Here is an 18,917-nt window from a genome sequence, read left to right on the forward strand (position 1 = left end):
AATCCTATACTTTATAGTCTTTATTTTATTTGTCTTGCAAGGTGCCTTTGGCATATTACTTGTATTGAATCCCTATTCATGTGTAACACCTTCACATAATTTATGCATGTCTTTGGTAAGAACTTGTTGATCCTTTGTTCTCCTTGTTGCCTCCCCTTTAACTTTCCTCCTTATTGGACCCATCACTAGTTTCTTCTTGTTTCTATTGTTGTTGTCTAAATTCCGACCTGAATTGATATAGCTTATCATTTTCGTTTTCCTTCACTTAATGATCATTTTGTCCTCTTGTTCCTGCAATTTACACCAAAACACATTCACCAAACAATATTGTAGCATTTTCGAGCTCCTCCAATTCGTTGCTATTCCTATTTGGTAACTCATTTTATGCAAGATAATGGTGTAGGTAGGAAGCTGAATATGAGCAAATAGCATTGGCGTATGAATATTACTCTTTTCTATACCATTTTCTGAAGTAAAAATGCTGAGTGTATGAATTGCTAACCTTTGGCGTCTCTATTGTGTTTTGGTGTTGTTTGTTAGGTCCCCGCGTTCATTGTGTTTTCGCATCTTGCTAGACTCTCCCTTCTGCACTTTTTCTTTCATTTTGAAGCTTCGTGGATCAACTTCTGCTGTGTTAATCAGCATCATATGTTCATCTTCACTTTCGATCTCTTCCTTTACCTCCAACCCCTTCCCTTTGTCTTTATTTATATTCTTTGATTCTTTTTCTTCCCGTTGTTCTTCACCTTCGTCGCTTCCCTCGCAACCAGAATGCCCTACGTCAGTTCTCTCTCTGCTTCCTGTATTTTTCTCCTCTGCTGATTGTTTTCGGCTTGCTTTATTTTGGGTCATAATTTCTGTTGGTCCTGGCTCCATTCTATTTGCCACGTTGATCCCACAGTTAGTATTGTATTGGGCTTCGCTGCCAACACAAATTTTATCGTATCCATGATAACACTTATAATTAACAGAAGTTACTTCTATGGAACGTCCACAATCCATATTATTGGAAGGTAAATGAGACAATATATTAGTAGGGTAGTTAAAAATCTCACTATGCTCACATTTTTTAGGATTAGTCTTGTCCTTGATGCTCTCGTAGTACTCTTTGAAAGCCACATCAAAGCTCACTTCTTCATGCAACTTCACATGCCACAAGCTCAAGTCCTTGACGGTGCGAGACATGGCTTCACCATGACCAAGGAGCTTTACATTGTATCCCTTACTAAGAATGACCCATCCCTTAGGGTCTTGTTTGAGGAAGAGCAACCTCTTTATCTCTCTTGTTGCAAAGTCTTGCAACCCTTCATCTTCACCATTCTTTATTTTTTGCTCCTTACTTGCAAGCAAGCTCTCAATGGCAATCCAAAAGTGTGGCACAATCTTAGGGTCTTCCCTTCCCAGTTGGTATGAGTCTACTGTGATGTCTATTTGCAAGCTTATTGTCTCAACATCTCTCTTCAATTTCTCTATGGCAGTCGTGAATTCTTGTATCCATATAGTGTCTGTTCCCCCGTAGATGAAGAGATAACGATCCTCCTCAATCTGATTTTTCAACATTATATCATACATGTATTAAAATTAACAGTTATCTTCCTTCCATTTTCTCTTCACTGGAAGTTTCATCTGTATTCTCTTATGAACCTTTCGTCACACTCTTTATTTAGTAGGGCACTTGCATTTTATTGACCGAAACTGTTACAAAATATAGTAAAAAATAATGCATATTTTATACTAGTGTGTTAGTAATACATATTACCACTTCTGTTATTACCTAATAATGCAAATTGATTCTCATAAATTATTTCAATTTCAATTTCAATTTCTTTCTATTGGTATATGAAGCATTCAGTCTTCTAAAACCGGATTATTGTGTGGTTATACAGGTTGGCACATGGACGGACCGAAATAAAAAAGTTGTGAATTAAAACCAAACAATCTTGTATAGTAACGTAAAAACAATATAGAAGCTCGAAAACCATAAAAAGGAATGAACATATGGTAATTAACACAAAACATGGTTAAATAATGTTTGGATAGAGATTAATACATGAATTGTACCCGACCAGCACGCAATCCTATAAATATAGGTAATAGTAATGACAAGAGGTGAGTTCTTGAGAATCCAAAGCGTTTATCTAACCATAATTAATAGTGACTTGAGCATCGGAAAATCTTTACAATCGAAGAACCTTTACAGCAGGAGAACCTATACAGTTACCCCACATCCCTCAAGTTGTTAGAACCAAGTCATAGAATGGACAACAGGAGTATATTAGACAAATCTTGGTTTTGTAAAAATATTTTGACGCCCATCGTAGATCGTGGGACTGATGACAACTCTATCAGACCACATGATTGGGACAAGGAATATGGCCGGATCAAAAAGACAAGGGCCACACGAAAAAGGAGCAGGAGAATCATGGAGAACAACTAGACATGATCCGAGAGCTAAGAAAGTATTACAATTAAATCTACTGTAACATAGAAATAAAAACAGAGAAAAGAAAACCAGCAGAGAATTTATGAAAGATCTTCTTCATATTGATAGACCAGAATGTTGGCCTTTATATATAGGGAACATCTAACAGAAAGGAATATATTCTCTAGAGCTGAGCTGTCACAGTGGTTATAACCGTATAACAAATATAGAATCTGAGTCAAAACAGAATTGCAGAATATAATTCTATATACTCTAACATTCCCCCTCAAACACAAGGTTATTGAAAGGAATCAATAACATTGAGTTTGTGACGTAAGATACAGAACCGAGCTTAAGAGAGGGATTTGGTGAGGATGTCAGCAACTTGATCAGTAGCAGGGATGTGGGAGACAATTAAAGAGCGATCCAAAACCTTTTCTCGAACAAAGAAGATGTCTAATTCCATGTGCTTTGTGCGAGAATGTAGAACTGGATTATGGCTCAAAGCGACAGTACTTTGATTATCACAATAGATGACCGGTGTGGCACACGCAATTTTTAACTCTTTAAGAAGAGATTGCAACCATAAGAGCTCAGAAGCAGTGATAGCAAGGCTGCGATATTCGGCCTCTGCACTGGACCGAGCAACTAAAGTTTGTTTCTTAGACCACCAAGAAACCAGATTTTTACCAAAATAAATACAAGCACCGGAAGTGGACCTTCTGTCATCAATATCCGAGGCCCAATCAGCATCACAGAAAGCAGTGAGAGTATACTGGGAAGGACTAAGAGCAGGCTGAAGATGTAACCCATAAGAAAGAGTACCCTTTAAATAGCGCAGAATGCGTTTGACAGCTTTCCAGTGAGCAGATAAAGGTTGAGACATGAATTGGCAAACTTTATTGACACTAAAGCCAATCTCAGGTCTGGTTATAGTGATATATTGCAAAGCACCCACAATGGATCTGTAGAGAGCAGGATCATCAAAGTAGTCAGAGCCATACTTGGAAAGTTTGAGGCCACCTTGAAGAGGAGTGGAAATGCCTTTAGCTTCTGTCATGCCAGCTTTGACAAGGAGATCACGAATGTATTTGGTTTGACAGAGAAGAAGAGAGCCATCAGGAAGATGTTTTACCTCAATACCCAAAAAATACTCAAGATCACCAAGTTGTTTAAGAGCAAAAACAGCATGCAGTTTGGATATTATAGATTGCAGCAACACAGCAGAAGACCCAGTGAAAATTATGTCGTCAACATATATAAGCACATAAACACAATCAGAAGCAGTAGTGAGAACTAACAGAGAGGGATCACACTTGCTGTGAACAAATCCAAAACTGACCAAGGTAGAGGTAAGTCTATCATACCAAGCGCGTGGGGCTTGTTTTAAGCCATAGATGGAACGATGAAGTTTGCAAACAAGAGAGGAATCAGGAGACTCAAAACCAGGAGGTTGAGTCATGTAGACATCTTCCTGTAAAATGCCATTTAAGAAGGCATTATTGATATCAATTTGTTGCACAGACCAGCGATTGGTTAGAGCAAGTGTAAGAATCAACCGAACAGTAACCGGCTTAACAACTGGAGAGAAAGTCTCAGAATAGTCACAACCTAACCTTTGATGAAACCCTTTAGCAACAAGACGGGCTTTATACTTTTGAATAGAACCATTTGGGTTTTCTTTGATGCGAAACACCCATTTGCAACCAATAGCAGTGCGGCCAGAAGGAAGAGCAGTAAGGGACCAGGTCTGATTGGCCATTAACGCATCATATTCACATTGCATAGCCTCACGCCAAGGAGGAGAGGACAAAGCTTGCTTAACAGTGGAAGGTTCTGCAACAGTTAGAAGTAAGGTGGGAAACCTACGGGGTTTAACAATGCCAGATTTTGAACGGGTTTGCATAGGATGAGTGGGTTGAGATGGTAAAGGCAAAACAGGAGGCAAGGAGTGAGACTCAGGAGAAGAAGTTGACACAGGAAAAGGAGGAACAACAGGTGGGTCTAATGAATGGGATTGGGAGGAGAAAGACACAGGAGGAGACGAAACAAGAGGTGTGTCAAGAGTAGCATGCTGAGTGGGAGTGACAATCACAGAAGGAATGATGCCAAGAGGAAGAACCCGAGAGGATGAAGGGGCTAATAAAGGAGGCTGGACTTGAGTGGCAAAGGGAAAAGTATGTTCATCAAAAACAACATCCTTAGATATAAAAATTTTGCCATTAGTATCGAGACATTTATACCCTTTGTGACAAGGGGAATATCCTAAAAAGGTACAGGCTGTGGACCTAAACTGTAATTTGTTGTTATGGTAAGGACGTGTGTGTGGAAAACAAGCGCAACCAAAGATTTTGAGGAAATGATAGTCAATTTCTTTGTGAAAAAGAGTGAAATATGGGACATGATAAGGAGCAGCAGATGAGGGAAGACGATTGATGATATAAACGGCAGTGTGGAAAGCATGGTCCCAAAAAGACAGAGGAAGAGAAGCTTGAGATAGAAGAGTAAGACCCATGTCCACAATGTGACGATGTTTGCGTTCGACTACACCATTTTGGTGGTGAGTATGAGGACATATAAGACGATGGTGAATACCAAGGGATGTGAGATAATGAGTGAAAGGTCTAAATTCACCACCCCAATCTGTTTGAATTTCTGTAATTTTGTGATTCAATTGAAGTTCAGCAGAAACTTTAAATTGTTTAAAAACATGGATGGTTTCAGATTTGTGCTTTAGAAAATAGATCCAAGTGTATCTGCTGTATGCATCAACAAATGAAACATAATAGTTATACCCCATGGAAGATTTAATGTGCGAGGGACCCCACAAATCACAAAAAACAAGTTGTAACAGCTTAGTATAAGAATTTAAAGAGGAGTGAGAAGGAAGTTGGTGAGACTTTCCCATACAGCATGCTACACAGAAATCTGAAGAAATTTTATTTAATGGAGAGAGATTACAGCATTTAAGAACATTTTGTAAAACTGTAACAGACAGATGGCCTAGCCTATTATGCCAAAGGGAAAACATAGTGAACTTGTGTGTGGGTACAGTGGAAACAGAGGGTGATTTGTGTGTAACAGAAACAGATGGAGCATGAAGAGAAGGCTGACGATGAGAACGCAACGGAGGCAGAGGAAATTGATACAGACCATCACGACCAAGATACCCACGAAGCAAGATGGAGTGATCAACCTGAGACTTGACAAAACAAACAGAGGAGTGAAATTCGAAATACACGTTATTATCTTTGGCAAACCGACTAACACTCACAAGGTTTTTATTAAGGGCAGGAACATGTAACAAATGCTTAAGCTGCAAAGAGATGTGGGGATCATGAGAAGAAGAAAATGTTGCAGAACCTGAAAGATGAATGGGCAAACCTTGTCCGTTACCAAGGAAGACATGATCATCCCGGGAAGAAGGCATAGGGTCAATAATATTTGTGGCATCAGGGGTTATATGATGTGACGCGCCAGAGTCAACAAACCAGTTCTGAGACTGTTGGGCAGGAACCGGGACAGGTGGGGCATATGTAGGAGGTGGAGGCGGTGGAGGTGGGGCATGAGTAACATATGCATGAGGTGGAACAGATGGCATAGGATGAAGAGAAGACGCCTGTGGTGGATGAGAACGTGGCGAGAAAGAGGCTCCTGGAAACTGAGTGCCTTGAAAGTGAGGTGAATGGGAGGAATAAAAGTGTTGTTGAGGCGGTGCAGAAGCAAAAGTATATGATGGAGCCACATAGTTGGGGTCAAAGCGAAAATAACAAACTGAAGCGGTGTGGCCATACTTGGTGCAAACTTGGCATTGAACGTTGCTACGACCAGAGCGCCCACCCCTACGACCACGACTGGATCTGCCGCGCTGATAATAACCTCCCCGTGTAGAGGGCGGATGGGGAAAGCGAGGATGAGACGACGAGCGCATTTCAGTAACTTGAACAGTGGGGGTTGAAGCTGTTTGTGAATGTGCCTGAGTGAGGTTGAGAGAAACACTGTCATTATCATGTTTGAATCGCTCAAGACGTGCTTCCTGAGCGACCAACAATGACTCGATCTCGGCAAACGAGAACAGTTCAGGTTTGCTATGCATAAGAGAAAGAAATGCTTCATATTCAACGGGAAGGCCTTCAAGGAGAATATCTAACTGTTCGGACTCAGAAACAGGATCACCAATCGAATTAAGAGAGTGAACGAGAGCCTTGATACGGAGAAGAAATTCACTAATAGAGCGATCACCTTTCTTGATGGTGCGGAGTTCTGTACGCAGCTGACGTGCCCGAGCCTTTGTCTGAGAGTGGAAATGGGTATGAATTTTATCCCAAACTTGAAACGCATGATTACAACCAAGCATACGCGCTAAGAACGGAGCAGATAAGGAAGACTGCAACCATGAAAGTAAGAGTTGATCTTGGGTCTCCCAAGTTGTGTATTCTGGATTTTCAATCCCTAATTCATGATCAGCAAGAGAGAGAAATTGCAAGGGAATGGACGGATTGACGAGATAACGATGAAGACGATGGGCTTTAATCACAGGCTCGACTTGTTGTTTCTAGACTAAAAAGTTAGTGTCGGATAGCTTCTCAGATATGACATACGAGAAGATGATCGGAGTCGTTGACGAAGATGCCATTGGAGAAAGAGGAGTCGTGAGCTCAGGACCGGTGCCCATAAATTAGGCTTCAAGCTCTGGATACCATATTACAATTAAATCTACTGTAACATAGAAATAAAAACAGAGAAAAGAAAACCAGCAGAGAATTTATGAAAGATCTTCTTCATATTGATAGACCAGAATGTTGGCCTTTATATATAGGGAACATCTAACAGAAAGGAATATATTCTCTAGAGCTGAGCTGTCACAGTGGTTATAACCGTATAACAAATATAGAATCTGAGTCAAAACAGAATTGCAGAATATAATTCTATATACTCTAACAGAAAGGAATTTGAATCCTTGAAGAGAAAAACACTGATGAAATTGTAGCCCTAATAGACTAGAATGCACACTTGAAGAAGTGGTTGGAAGAAAGTAACACTATATTAATACTACCAATGAAGAGCATGAAATGATAAAATTTGTTACTCAGAAACCTCCAAAATCTTTAGTAGTGAAGAGCCACCCATTCGCTGGATCCAAGCTCACAACTTCAAACTACGGATCCTCGATGAGGCAACATCCCATCATGGAGGGAATAATGGAAACACCACTCCTGGTTGGGTGGAAGACCATGACTTCAGACTAGTATGATGGCACCATCAACTTGGATGAACACGTCAACATTTACATCACCATAGTAAGCCTATATATGACTAAGGACACCATCCTATGTTGTGTGATCCTTGTGTCCCCAAAAGGAGTGGCTATGGGTTGGTTCACAAAACTCCACCATGGTCCATAGATTGCATAGACACACTAGTGGCCAAGTTTGGAGCTCAATTCACTACAAATCGACCACACCATCTCACGTTTATTACCCTCGTCAACATCCCACAAGAAAAGGTAGAACCCCTAAGATCCTTCATGGAATGGTTCGGGAAGATTGAGTAGAACACACAAGGATTAAGCCCCGAAGTGGCCATGCATCACATGGTGACCACCTTAAGGCTGAGCCCTTTCTTGGAATGTCTTTACGAAAAGCTGACAGTTAACCTGAATGAACTCAGGCAAAGGGCAGTCAAGTTCATGTAGTAGAAGGAACTCTGAGATTCTAGGAGTCAAGTTAGGAACGATATTCAAGCCGAGAAGAAACTGGCGAACTGACCTCGTCTTTAACTCCGCATGCTCCCTAAGTAACCAATAACCTTGCCACGAAGTCCTAAGTTCAACCGCTACATCCCTTTTAATATAGATCGGGCCTGTATTCTGGAAAAAGCCTTAAACGCGAATCTATTCTTACCAATGAGACGTGTTCCTTCCACCGCAAAATATGGATCAAAGTAGGCATTGTCAATACCACCAATAATTTGGTCACACGATAGAAGAGTGTCAAGCGTTTAAGAACTAGTGTAGACATGACACCTAAGACTATTCGTTAAGAAAATTCTCGTTAGGGAGGACCCATTAAATTGTTGGAAAAAACTCACACACACTACAAGAATATGTAACATAATTTACTGTGGTGTTTTTCATTGATGGAGAATGGACTATTATATAGCCACTTACAAACCAAATATTAACAAACCAAACTAAATCTTAATCTAATATAATATGTTATATTAACAAACTAAATCTTAGATACTCTAATTGACAAAAATAACAACTAACTTAAATATAATTCATCAAATATAAAATACCTTATCACTTTGTTAAATAAAAATAACTCCATAATCTAAAACTTAATGTAAAGATTATCAAACAAAATTGAAGATTATCTAACAAAATTAAAGATTATCCAACAAAACTCCCCCATAAGCTTTAAATTTTTCCTTCTCTCATCCCGAACAACCTTCTATCTCCATAACCGACTTGCTTTTCTCTTTGACCGACTTCATCTTAACCTTGGCTGACTTACCCTTTGTTGGGTTCTTTATTCTCTCTATGGATGACTTGTCATTAACCAGGTTCTTTTGAATAGGTCGAGCTCTCTTTAAGAGATCGAACAATTTCCATGCCTCCTTCACACTGAATTCATCATCCATTCCAATTCGCCACTTCTCATCTTGGACCTCTAGTACAGCTCTCAAATCCTTCTCGGCACACAACTGCTTTTGCAAACTTAACACTTCTTGTTCAAAATCTGAGCTATGCACACTCCACGCTGAGTTATCCAAGCTACCTAGGTTCCCTGCTAAGATTTTTGAGATGTTCACTTGCTCTTCCAAACGATATGGGCACTCCACTTGCTCCACCGACTTAATCAATCAATTCAGACTTCCCACCGACCTAACTAAGTTGGCCTTGTGCTCCACAGAGCTCTATAATTCCCTCTTCGGGCTATCTGAGATCTTCACACTCTATGCCAAGCTTTCTGAGCTATTCACACGTCTTGACGATCTCTCCATGTTATTGGACTGATTTGTGACACTCAACCTTCTTGTTGAATTCTCCACTTGTTTGTGCTCGTCCCCCGAGCTGCATCCCATCATCAACAACATTGTTTCTTTTTCAACTTCTTTAGCAAGATTGGTTATCCCTTCACTTTCATTTTCATATCGCACTGCTTTAATTTGCTTACCAGACTCTTTCTCCACCACACCGTTCTGAACATATCCTGCATTGCCTTCATTGTCCATACGTTTCAAACACCTTTTTTGTAGCATGCTCAACTCCAATTTGTAGATTTTTCTTCATTTCTACCCAGGATGCTAGCCGACCGTGTTTGTCCTTTAAGTACAGTACCCGATTCCTTATCAGAATCGAGTTTCCTTTCTCCATTATCTGACCTATGCTTAAAATATTACTCTTTAGCTCAAGAACATAATAGACATTCTTGATTTCTCCAACCCGTCCATCCTTCTGTTTGTGCCAGATTGTACCATGCCTTTTTATCACCATCTTGGAATCATCTCCACATGACACTAATCCAACCTCCACCTTGGTGAGTTCGTTGAAGAAACTCTCATCTCCACACATGTGATTGCTCGCTCTAGTGTCCAGATACCAGACCGAGTTGTTTAAGCAGCCCAAACTAACCTCGTTACCTGATCTCCTTTCCTCCACACAGCCCGAATGTAACTCGGCACCCAATCTACTACTCCTAAGTTCAACATCTGAGTTTTGCATCATCATTAAAATCTCTATCTCTTCCTCCTCATCCTCCTTTGTGAGAAGATTTTCTCTTTTTTTTCAGTTTGACAAAACTTTGCTATAGGACCAGCCTTGCCACATTTGAAACAACTTGCCAATTTGCATTCTCTTGTGTAGTGGTCGTACTTGTCACACTTGAACCATTCCACTTATGACTTAGACCAACCTCCTCAGCCTCCTCCTTGACCACGGCCACGCCAATTCTACAGCCTGGTCTGATTTGTGTCGTTTTCAACATCATGTCGGCCACGTCCACCTCGTCCTCTACCTCCAGAACCTCGGCTCTGAGTGTTCCGAGTTCCATCCAAATCAAGTTATGCATGTAGTGCTTGATCACACGATTTGTGCTTCTCCCCCCTCCTTTGTTAATGGGCCTCCAATGACCCAACAAGTTCTTCTAGTAAGAGAACTGACAGGTCCTTTAACTCCTTGATGGCACACACAATGCTCTCGAAATCATCTGTCAATGATCTCAATATTTTCTCCATAACCTGGCTTCCTAGCATTTGCTCTCCACTCTTTCCGAGTTGGTTGGCCACCTTCTCTACCTAAGTTATGCAGTCGGTACCTGCTCTTTTTCTTCCATCTTCAGGCCTTCAAACTCTCCTCTGGATGCTTGAAGTTGGACTTGTTTGACCCAGTCGTTCCCTTTGCATGCAATCTCTAGAATATCTCATGCTTCCTTTGAAGATGAAACGATTGCAATCTTCTTGAAGCTTGACTCGTCCACAACATTGTACAAAAAATACAAAGTTGACTTGCCTATCACTCGTGTCTTCTTCAGCGTACTAATCTGAGTCACCGTCTGATTTGCGTCCTCCATAGGTTCTTGATACCCGGTCTACACTATATCCCAAATGTCTTGGGATCCCAGAAGGGTCTTCATCTGTAGACACTAATTTTCATGATTTGTTTTCTTCGACAATTGTGACATTGTCATACCATTAACAACTTTTTCCATCTCTCTATTTTTTTCAAGGCACTCAAGCGCACACTTGTTTTTTCACCATGTTTCAATCTCTCTCTCTCTCTCCCTTTTTCACTCGGTACTCAGAGCATAGAGCTCTAATACCACTTTGTTGGAAAAAACTCACGCAGACTAAAAAAATATGCAATGTAACTCACTGTGGTGTTTTTCATTGATGGAGAATGGGTTATTATATAACCACTTACAAACCAAATATTAACAAATGAAACTAAATCTTAATCTAATCTACTATGCCATATTAACAAACTAAATCTTAGATACTACAATTGACTAAAATAACAACTAACTTAAATCTAATTCATCAAATATAAAATACCTTATCACTTTGTTAAATAAAAACAACTCCATAATCTAAAACGTAATCTAAAGATTATCTAACATAAATGACCATGAGTGTTTGCAAGAAGTAAGAGACCAAGTGCGGCGAGACCCGAGTCGCCTAGAGCCAAGCCTTGACTAGGACACCCACATCCTATGTATGGAATGATTAATACTATCTTTAGGGATTTCGCCGGTGAAGGCTCATCTAGGGCCGCTTGAAAGAAACACATGTGGAATGTCAAAAATTCATATTCGGTCATCATGACGAAGTGGAGGATGCCCGAGATATCATTCACTAACACGGACTTTCATGTCATTGACACCAGCGAAGACAACCTAATGGTCATCATAGTGGAGGTATCTGACTTTGCTGTTAAGAAAACCCTGGTAGATAAGGGAAACTTCATACACATATTGTATTTGAATACTTTTCGATTAATAGGTCTTCCATAACATTCTATCCATCACCATTTGAGTAGATAGATGGCTTTTTGGGAGAAAGGTTGGACATATGGGTAAATAGATCTGGACAAGAGGTTTAGTGGATTTCACAATAAGGTATTGAAGGTCAGATTCCCTATAATTGATGCTAGTAGGTCCTACAACATCCTCCTCGAACCATCTTCTTTAACCAATAGGGAGCTATCATATCCATAGTCATCTTACGATGAAGTTTCGCAATGACAAGGGAGAAGTTGTCATGGTTTGAAGGGACTAGAAAGCAACATGATATTTCTATGCGGCTCGTAGTTGACATGTGCCTACTGATATATGTATAGGAAAATTGAGAACTAGTGGTGGCCATGATAGACTTCAATCCAAGAACCAATGACGACACCTAAATAGAACCCAAGGAAGAACTCACCCCCTTTTAAGTTGGGAGATGTGGGTAAGAACATAAATTTGGGAGGGAATCTGAAACTAGACGAGGTGTCAATAATGACTAGCCTATTGAGCTAAAACAAGAACCTTTTTGTGTAGAGCGCAACCGACATGTCGGGCATCCACCTTTCAGTTATATCACATAAGTTGGATATGTGCTGAGACGCTTGCCCAATATCCCAGAAGAATAAAAGGTTAGGAGAAGAAAGGAGGAAAGCCACAAAAAAGGAGGTGCAAAATTGTTTAAGGAAAATTTATCCAAGAAGTCCAATGGAGCACATGATTCATAAACGTAATGCTAGTTAAAAAGAACAACAAACAGTGGTGAATCCAAGGTAGTCAATATCGAGAACTTACTCAAGATTAGCAAAGAAAATATAAATCATAAATCGGAAGATCCTGCAAATTTAACATACTAATTTGGTATTTCAGTAAGTTAAACTATATGATCCATTGTTAAATCCTATAGTCAGTTTGATTTTATCAAAATGTTTTTATAAACTTAGAAAATAGCATAGTTTTTGAAAAGCAGACAATTCAACCCTCACCCCCTTCTTAGTCTTAAAACTTCTTATTGTTATTATAGTTTGGGCTTACTGATGCATGCCACAGTCCTCTATAGGAGAAACACGATATAACCTAATGTACGACACCAATGTCATGTTATTAGTGGAGGTGGGGAACTTGACCTTTAAGAGTAATATGGAGGATCCAAACATCAATGGATGTGGCATGCACACCAAATTAGACCTATCGTCAAACAAACTTAACAAAATTTGGTTAAAATGACAAAATATAGACATATATAAAGATGGGGGACTAAATTGGTTCAATGTTTCGAAAATGAACTAATTCCAATTTTTACTGAAAGTTAAGAAACCAAAACATATTTAACCCTATAATTTATTACCTCTAAGTGAGTGGATTGAATCCTAAGGGAACTATTAAACACAAAAAATGAAGACAGAGTAGAAGACATGTTTTTCCTCTACAGAAAAATCGGGAGCACTTTGAGTTCTTTTTCTCAGAGTAAAAAATCGGGAAGCTTAATGGGATAAACAATGGTGGAATCCATGAGAGACAAGACTATTTGTAGAATAAAATATGGGGGAAGGAGCCAAACGTTACAACCTTTCAACAATCGAATTGCTTTGTATCTAACAACTAAATGTAAGAGATGCTTCACTTAACCTCTAACAGACACAAATCCCTAAACTTTGTACACTGTACACTGTATCAATTCAAAATAAAAACTATTCTAGTTACCAATTTAAACCAATTATAATTTTTTGAAACTATTTTAGTTACCAATAATTTTTAGTTTATAAATTAGTATCTAAATTGTCACTATAATAATTAATTATTTTTTGTCATTAAAATTGACCATTAATTGAGGATTTTCTTGTACTGATATTATTATATTATTGTTGCAATAATATATTTATTTAATATTTTTACTTTATTTATATCTGTAAAAATTTAACATTATTAATTGAATTTTATACCCATTACATTATGAATATACAAGTTTTCAACTTAGAAAAAGTATATTTTTTACACATACATTTAGACATGCAATGATATAAGCAGTTAGAACTTACCGAGTCTGTAATTCTTGGGTGAAGCTTGGTCATTTCAGACCAAAACCAATTCCATTGTTGAGCGAGTTGAGTGTTATCAAAGATTCTAAATGAGAATTCATCGATGTCCCACATAGATATAATTTGCTTTGTGTCAATGTTTTCCACCTTACCTACAAGACTTATTAATAAGATCACGGGTTTTCCCCTGTAGTTCAACACCTCTTTCATTAGCTTCATCCATGTTTCAAAATTGAAATGTTTGACCACATACCATCCAAACTTTGTTCTTTGTAATTTAGTTTATAGTGTTTTCCTTCGATCCTCATTCCATTCATCCACAATGGGGATCCACAAAATCTTGAAATCCTCCTTTTTATAACCTTCTACTTCTCTTAGTTTCTTCTTCAATATCTCCTTCAATTTCTCGTAAATAGTTTTCAGAAATTGAGTCTCCTCATCAAGTCTCGAAATGAATAACAACACATGCTTCTTCTTAAACTCTTCAATTTTAACCTGTCAAAGTAAAACTCAATAATTTCATTAGGAATTTAATTACAATACTTCTATACTCTCATCTAAATATAGTTTCACATGTAACCAACTTACTCACTTTACAATACTTTATACACTCATCTAAGTATAGATTCACATGTAACCAACTTACTGACTTTCATATACATTGAAAGCATGTATTGGATCATTTTTATTGGTTAACAAATATTAACCTTCACGCTCATAGTTCGTAAAAGTTAACTCATTAAATAAAACACTAATGCAAATATTACATTTAACTATGTCATATAGACTACAATATTAAGAAAAACATAATTTATAAAAATGTAGCAACATTTTACGATTTTTGGTAAGATATGGACTATGATTCAGATAAAATCCTAGCTTTTATATTTATAGACTTTTAATTCATTTTTATTTATACACTGATTTGTGTTGGCTTTGAGTAGAACCACTCTACAATTTATATTTTATTTTGAGTCGTTTTAGATTTGAATTGGCCAACAATAATAGAATCCCTTTTGAGCCAACGCTATTTTTCAGTAGGTAATGTTTAGTTTTCTTGCAATGAAATAAGATTAATTGAAATTGTAATGCTAATGCTTGTGGTTATTACCTGTTTTAAATTGAGGCCATTAATAACATTTTGTCTATAATCCATGTTATCATTGGAGATGATGAGTGCTTTCAAGACATTTACAATATCTTTTCCAGTAATATTAATAATATCCTTACGCCTGTAAAAGTCTTCTATTCTCCCTACAATTATCACACATAATTTTAACATCTTATAAGAGAAAATGAACTTCAACTCAACTTCTTAAAGTTTAGAAACTGAATCAGAAAAAGCACGCATAACTAACCTATCTCTGTGCTACACATTTCCAAATTCTTTGTAAAAGTTCTCAGAATGAGGTCAAGCTTGTTCTCACAGTTTTTCGATAATTCATGTTTGTTAACTCTGAATAAAGAAATAGCAATCATTATATTTCGCAGAAAAAAAAAATTGATCAAATCTCAGGCAAATTCCAAATTCAGAAATTTGATGCACTACAAGAATTCAAGGGAATAGCGAGTCAAAAGCGGACGACCGAAGGTGAAAGCCAACGCTCATGAAAGTATAGCGTCGGTCCAACATCGAAAAAGAAACCCGCGAAATAGCTTTAGTAGCGTCGGCTAGATGTGGATGTTAGTTTGATTCGCATATAACGTCAGCTAGCGCACACAAATATTTTGAATGATAAATAAAAGACATTTGTTAAAATGTGTAGCCATGTTTCTCTAAAACTATATCAATGATGATTTATAGCTAACATGCCTTACTTGTAATCCGTGAATTCATTGATTTCACCAGTGCAAGAAACAAAGGTAAAGATGGCCCAGTACCCAACAACAGGGATCTCTTGCAAAGTTTCTGCCAATGTAGGAACATCCTTTATGTCATGTCCTGCACTAACAATCTTCTTCCACTCAGTGATGCATTCAACCACCTGCATCACCTTTTTCACCACATTGTTGATGTGAGTGAGGTGCTTTGTGTTTTGTGGAACCATAAGAAGTCCATGCAAATCTGCAAATGAACTTTCAAACTGCTGGGCTGGTGCTATCAGAGGAAGAAGGTACAAGAATTTGCCGTAAGGGCAAACGCTGCTTCAACTATGAGCACTTTTGCATCCCAAGAATAATGTTTGAGCAGCTCCAGAATCAACATCGTTGTGCAATGCACTGGATATTCACCACGAGGTGTGCATATCATCTACAACTCCAACATTTTTATTTTGAATATATCACATACTGTTAGTATAAACCTTTTTTATTTGCAAAACTTCATAACTTTCAATTACAAATTGATTAATTGTACCAGATAAATTTTACAAGAATATGAAATCATAATAAGGTGTAATTGCATTTTTTGCTTTTTAAGTATCATAACTGTATAATTTTATAAGAGAGTCAAAATTGAGGATGAACATTTTAAAGGAAAATTCATCAATAAGACACAATACCGGTAAGACAAAGTCTAACTCATATAAGATTGATAAAATTTCTAAATCAAAATTTTAAAACATTGAATTTAAGTGCCTTTATAATGTGATATTTAGACTCATTTGAATTCTCATAAAGAAAAATCTGATATAGAGGTTCTTATGCCAAGTCAATAACACACTTGGACAATTATTATAATAGCATTAAAATAGTTGTCTGAAAATTGCACAGAAGGCTGTTACATTCCTTGTTTTCATGAAAATATAAATACATTTGTAGTTGACACAATAAAAAGAATTAGCAATCACCAGATACACTATTCGCTTCAGTTTGGCAGCAAGTTGTTGGCAAGTTATAGTCGTGTCTTCTCTAAACCGATCCATGGGTTGCGCACCCTGTTTTACCTAGGAAGGTTCCATAAAAAATGTTTTGTATGCTATTTAAAAGTAGCAATAGGAAGAATGCTACTATTAGTACATTTGATACATGCAACACGATGATGCAAAGGGTATAACAAAATTACCTTAGCAATCACCTTCAGTGTGATATCCATGGATTGGTTGAGAACATTTGAGGCAACAGTGTGAAGAGATTCTGCATCACACTTTTCAAGACAACGAACATGTGTTCTGTAAACATCCTCCAGGATCTTGTCCTGACTGAATTCAAATGGATTCTGCTTCTGCATCCCTTGCTCCTGCCCATTACCACTATTTGAACCTGACTCAGACATGTAGTGATTCACCTTAGTTTACACTATAATATCCTACAAACAAATCAATATCAAAGTAAATGTAACCTCTTTTGTTTTGTAATGGATTATTTATAGTTTTCAAAATACATAGAGCATGTTTTATAATGCTTAGCGTGGTGAATGATTCGTTTCACCATAGAAGGGACTTCGGCATGGATATTATCACACAAGAAAGCATCTAAGCAAATGATTAATAATGTCAGATTTTCCTCAGTGATCCATATTTTAGGATATTTGAAAATGAATTTGTATGAATTTCTAGTATTGTATCCTACACTTTCGCTTTTCAAGAAAAGAATAGGATCTTAAAACACGTTACACTTTCTAGTGTTGATTTTCAAGAAAAGAATGAGGATAAGAAAAAGTACCAGGGTCTATCATATACCTACAAGAAAAGAACCGTGGTTGAACTACTATTGATACTTGTATTATATTGATAAGACATGCACATGCTCTAGTAAAATGATATGATCCTAAACGTCCCATTAATTATGGGGAACCTTTTTAACTCGGGTTACATTTGGCAATTTTATAAATTTTAACCCCCACTAAGTGTGTTACCCGCAGTTTAATATTTTCGTGGTAAAATCAGCATCTTAATGGATTACGAGGGGTTTTGCCAACCCAGGAAATGCAAACGTTATTTAAGGTTTTTTAATCCCTGTTACTTAATGGAGGTATTGAACCCCAGTTAAAGCCCGCTACATTTTAGCAGCTAAAACTTCTGCCACTTCCCAACAAAGTTTCCAGCATTTTTTCTCTAGGTTTCAAATCCCACAACAATGAGTAAAATTAAATCTAATTATATACAAGTTATAATGTGGTGAAATCGAGATACCTTTTCTTCAACCTCCTGAAACAGTAGCAACCTCAACAGAAAAGTTCAATGTCCAATTCTGAGAATTAAACAGTATTCGAGTCCCATACAATTAAAAGTAGGAAAAAAAAAGTATGGAATATAAGAACTAAATGCGCTCCACGTGATTAATGAAATGCAGCAATGATCACCTGAGAATTAGCAACAAAAAAAGGTTCAGAGATAAGGAGGGCAGAAAGAATTCAGAGAGAACAAAATTTCAGAAAGGTTCACCTCCAACATTCCCCCATCGAATAATCCTTCAGCGTTATATTATTCTCTCTCTTCCTTCTATTGCTTTTTCTTATTCCTCCAACATGCACTTTTTCTCTAACTGCATTAGACGTCACAGTTTCCTCACTCCTTACACCTATTACATTGCCCTCCCCATCAAAGACAACCTTGTCCTCAAGGTTGAAGTAAGGATAGGATTCTCTTATCTCTTGTAAATCCTCCCAAGTGGCATCCTTAGCTTCCATGTTTTCCCATTGGATTAATAATTGTGGCACCGTAGTTTCTAACCTTTTAACAATATGCTGATCTAACACCTTTACAGGGGACAACATAGGTCCCAATTCATCAGAATTTAATGGAAAAGGAAGATAGGGTCGAGAGTTTGTGCCATGAAATGGTTTCAGCAAAGCAACACGGAAGACAGCATGCATCTTGACAGAAGGTGGCAATTCTAACTTATATGCCACTATACCAACCTTTTCAACCACCGGAAAAGGACAAAAATATCGCATGCCTAATTTCTAGTGCTTCCGCAAGTCTACGAAGTTTTGCCTATATGGTTGAAGCTTGACCAATACCAGATCTCCAACCTGAAACTGAAATTCTCTTCTTTTCTTATTAGCTT

General features: G+C 37.8%; 1 pseudogene; it reads right to left on the minus strand.

Moving 5' to 3' along the window:
• Positions 1-513: 513 nt before the first annotated feature.
• LOC114171152 lies at positions 514-18,670 on the minus strand (annotated as a pseudogene).
• Between the last annotated feature and the right edge of the window lie 247 nt (positions 18,671-18,917).

The sequence above is a fragment of the Vigna unguiculata genome, unplaced genomic scaffold (genome assembly GCF_004118075.2).
Source record: "Vigna unguiculata cultivar IT97K-499-35 unplaced genomic scaffold, ASM411807v1 contig_122, whole genome shotgun sequence".
Taxonomy (NCBI): Eukaryota; Viridiplantae; Streptophyta; class Magnoliopsida; order Fabales; family Fabaceae; genus Vigna; species Vigna unguiculata.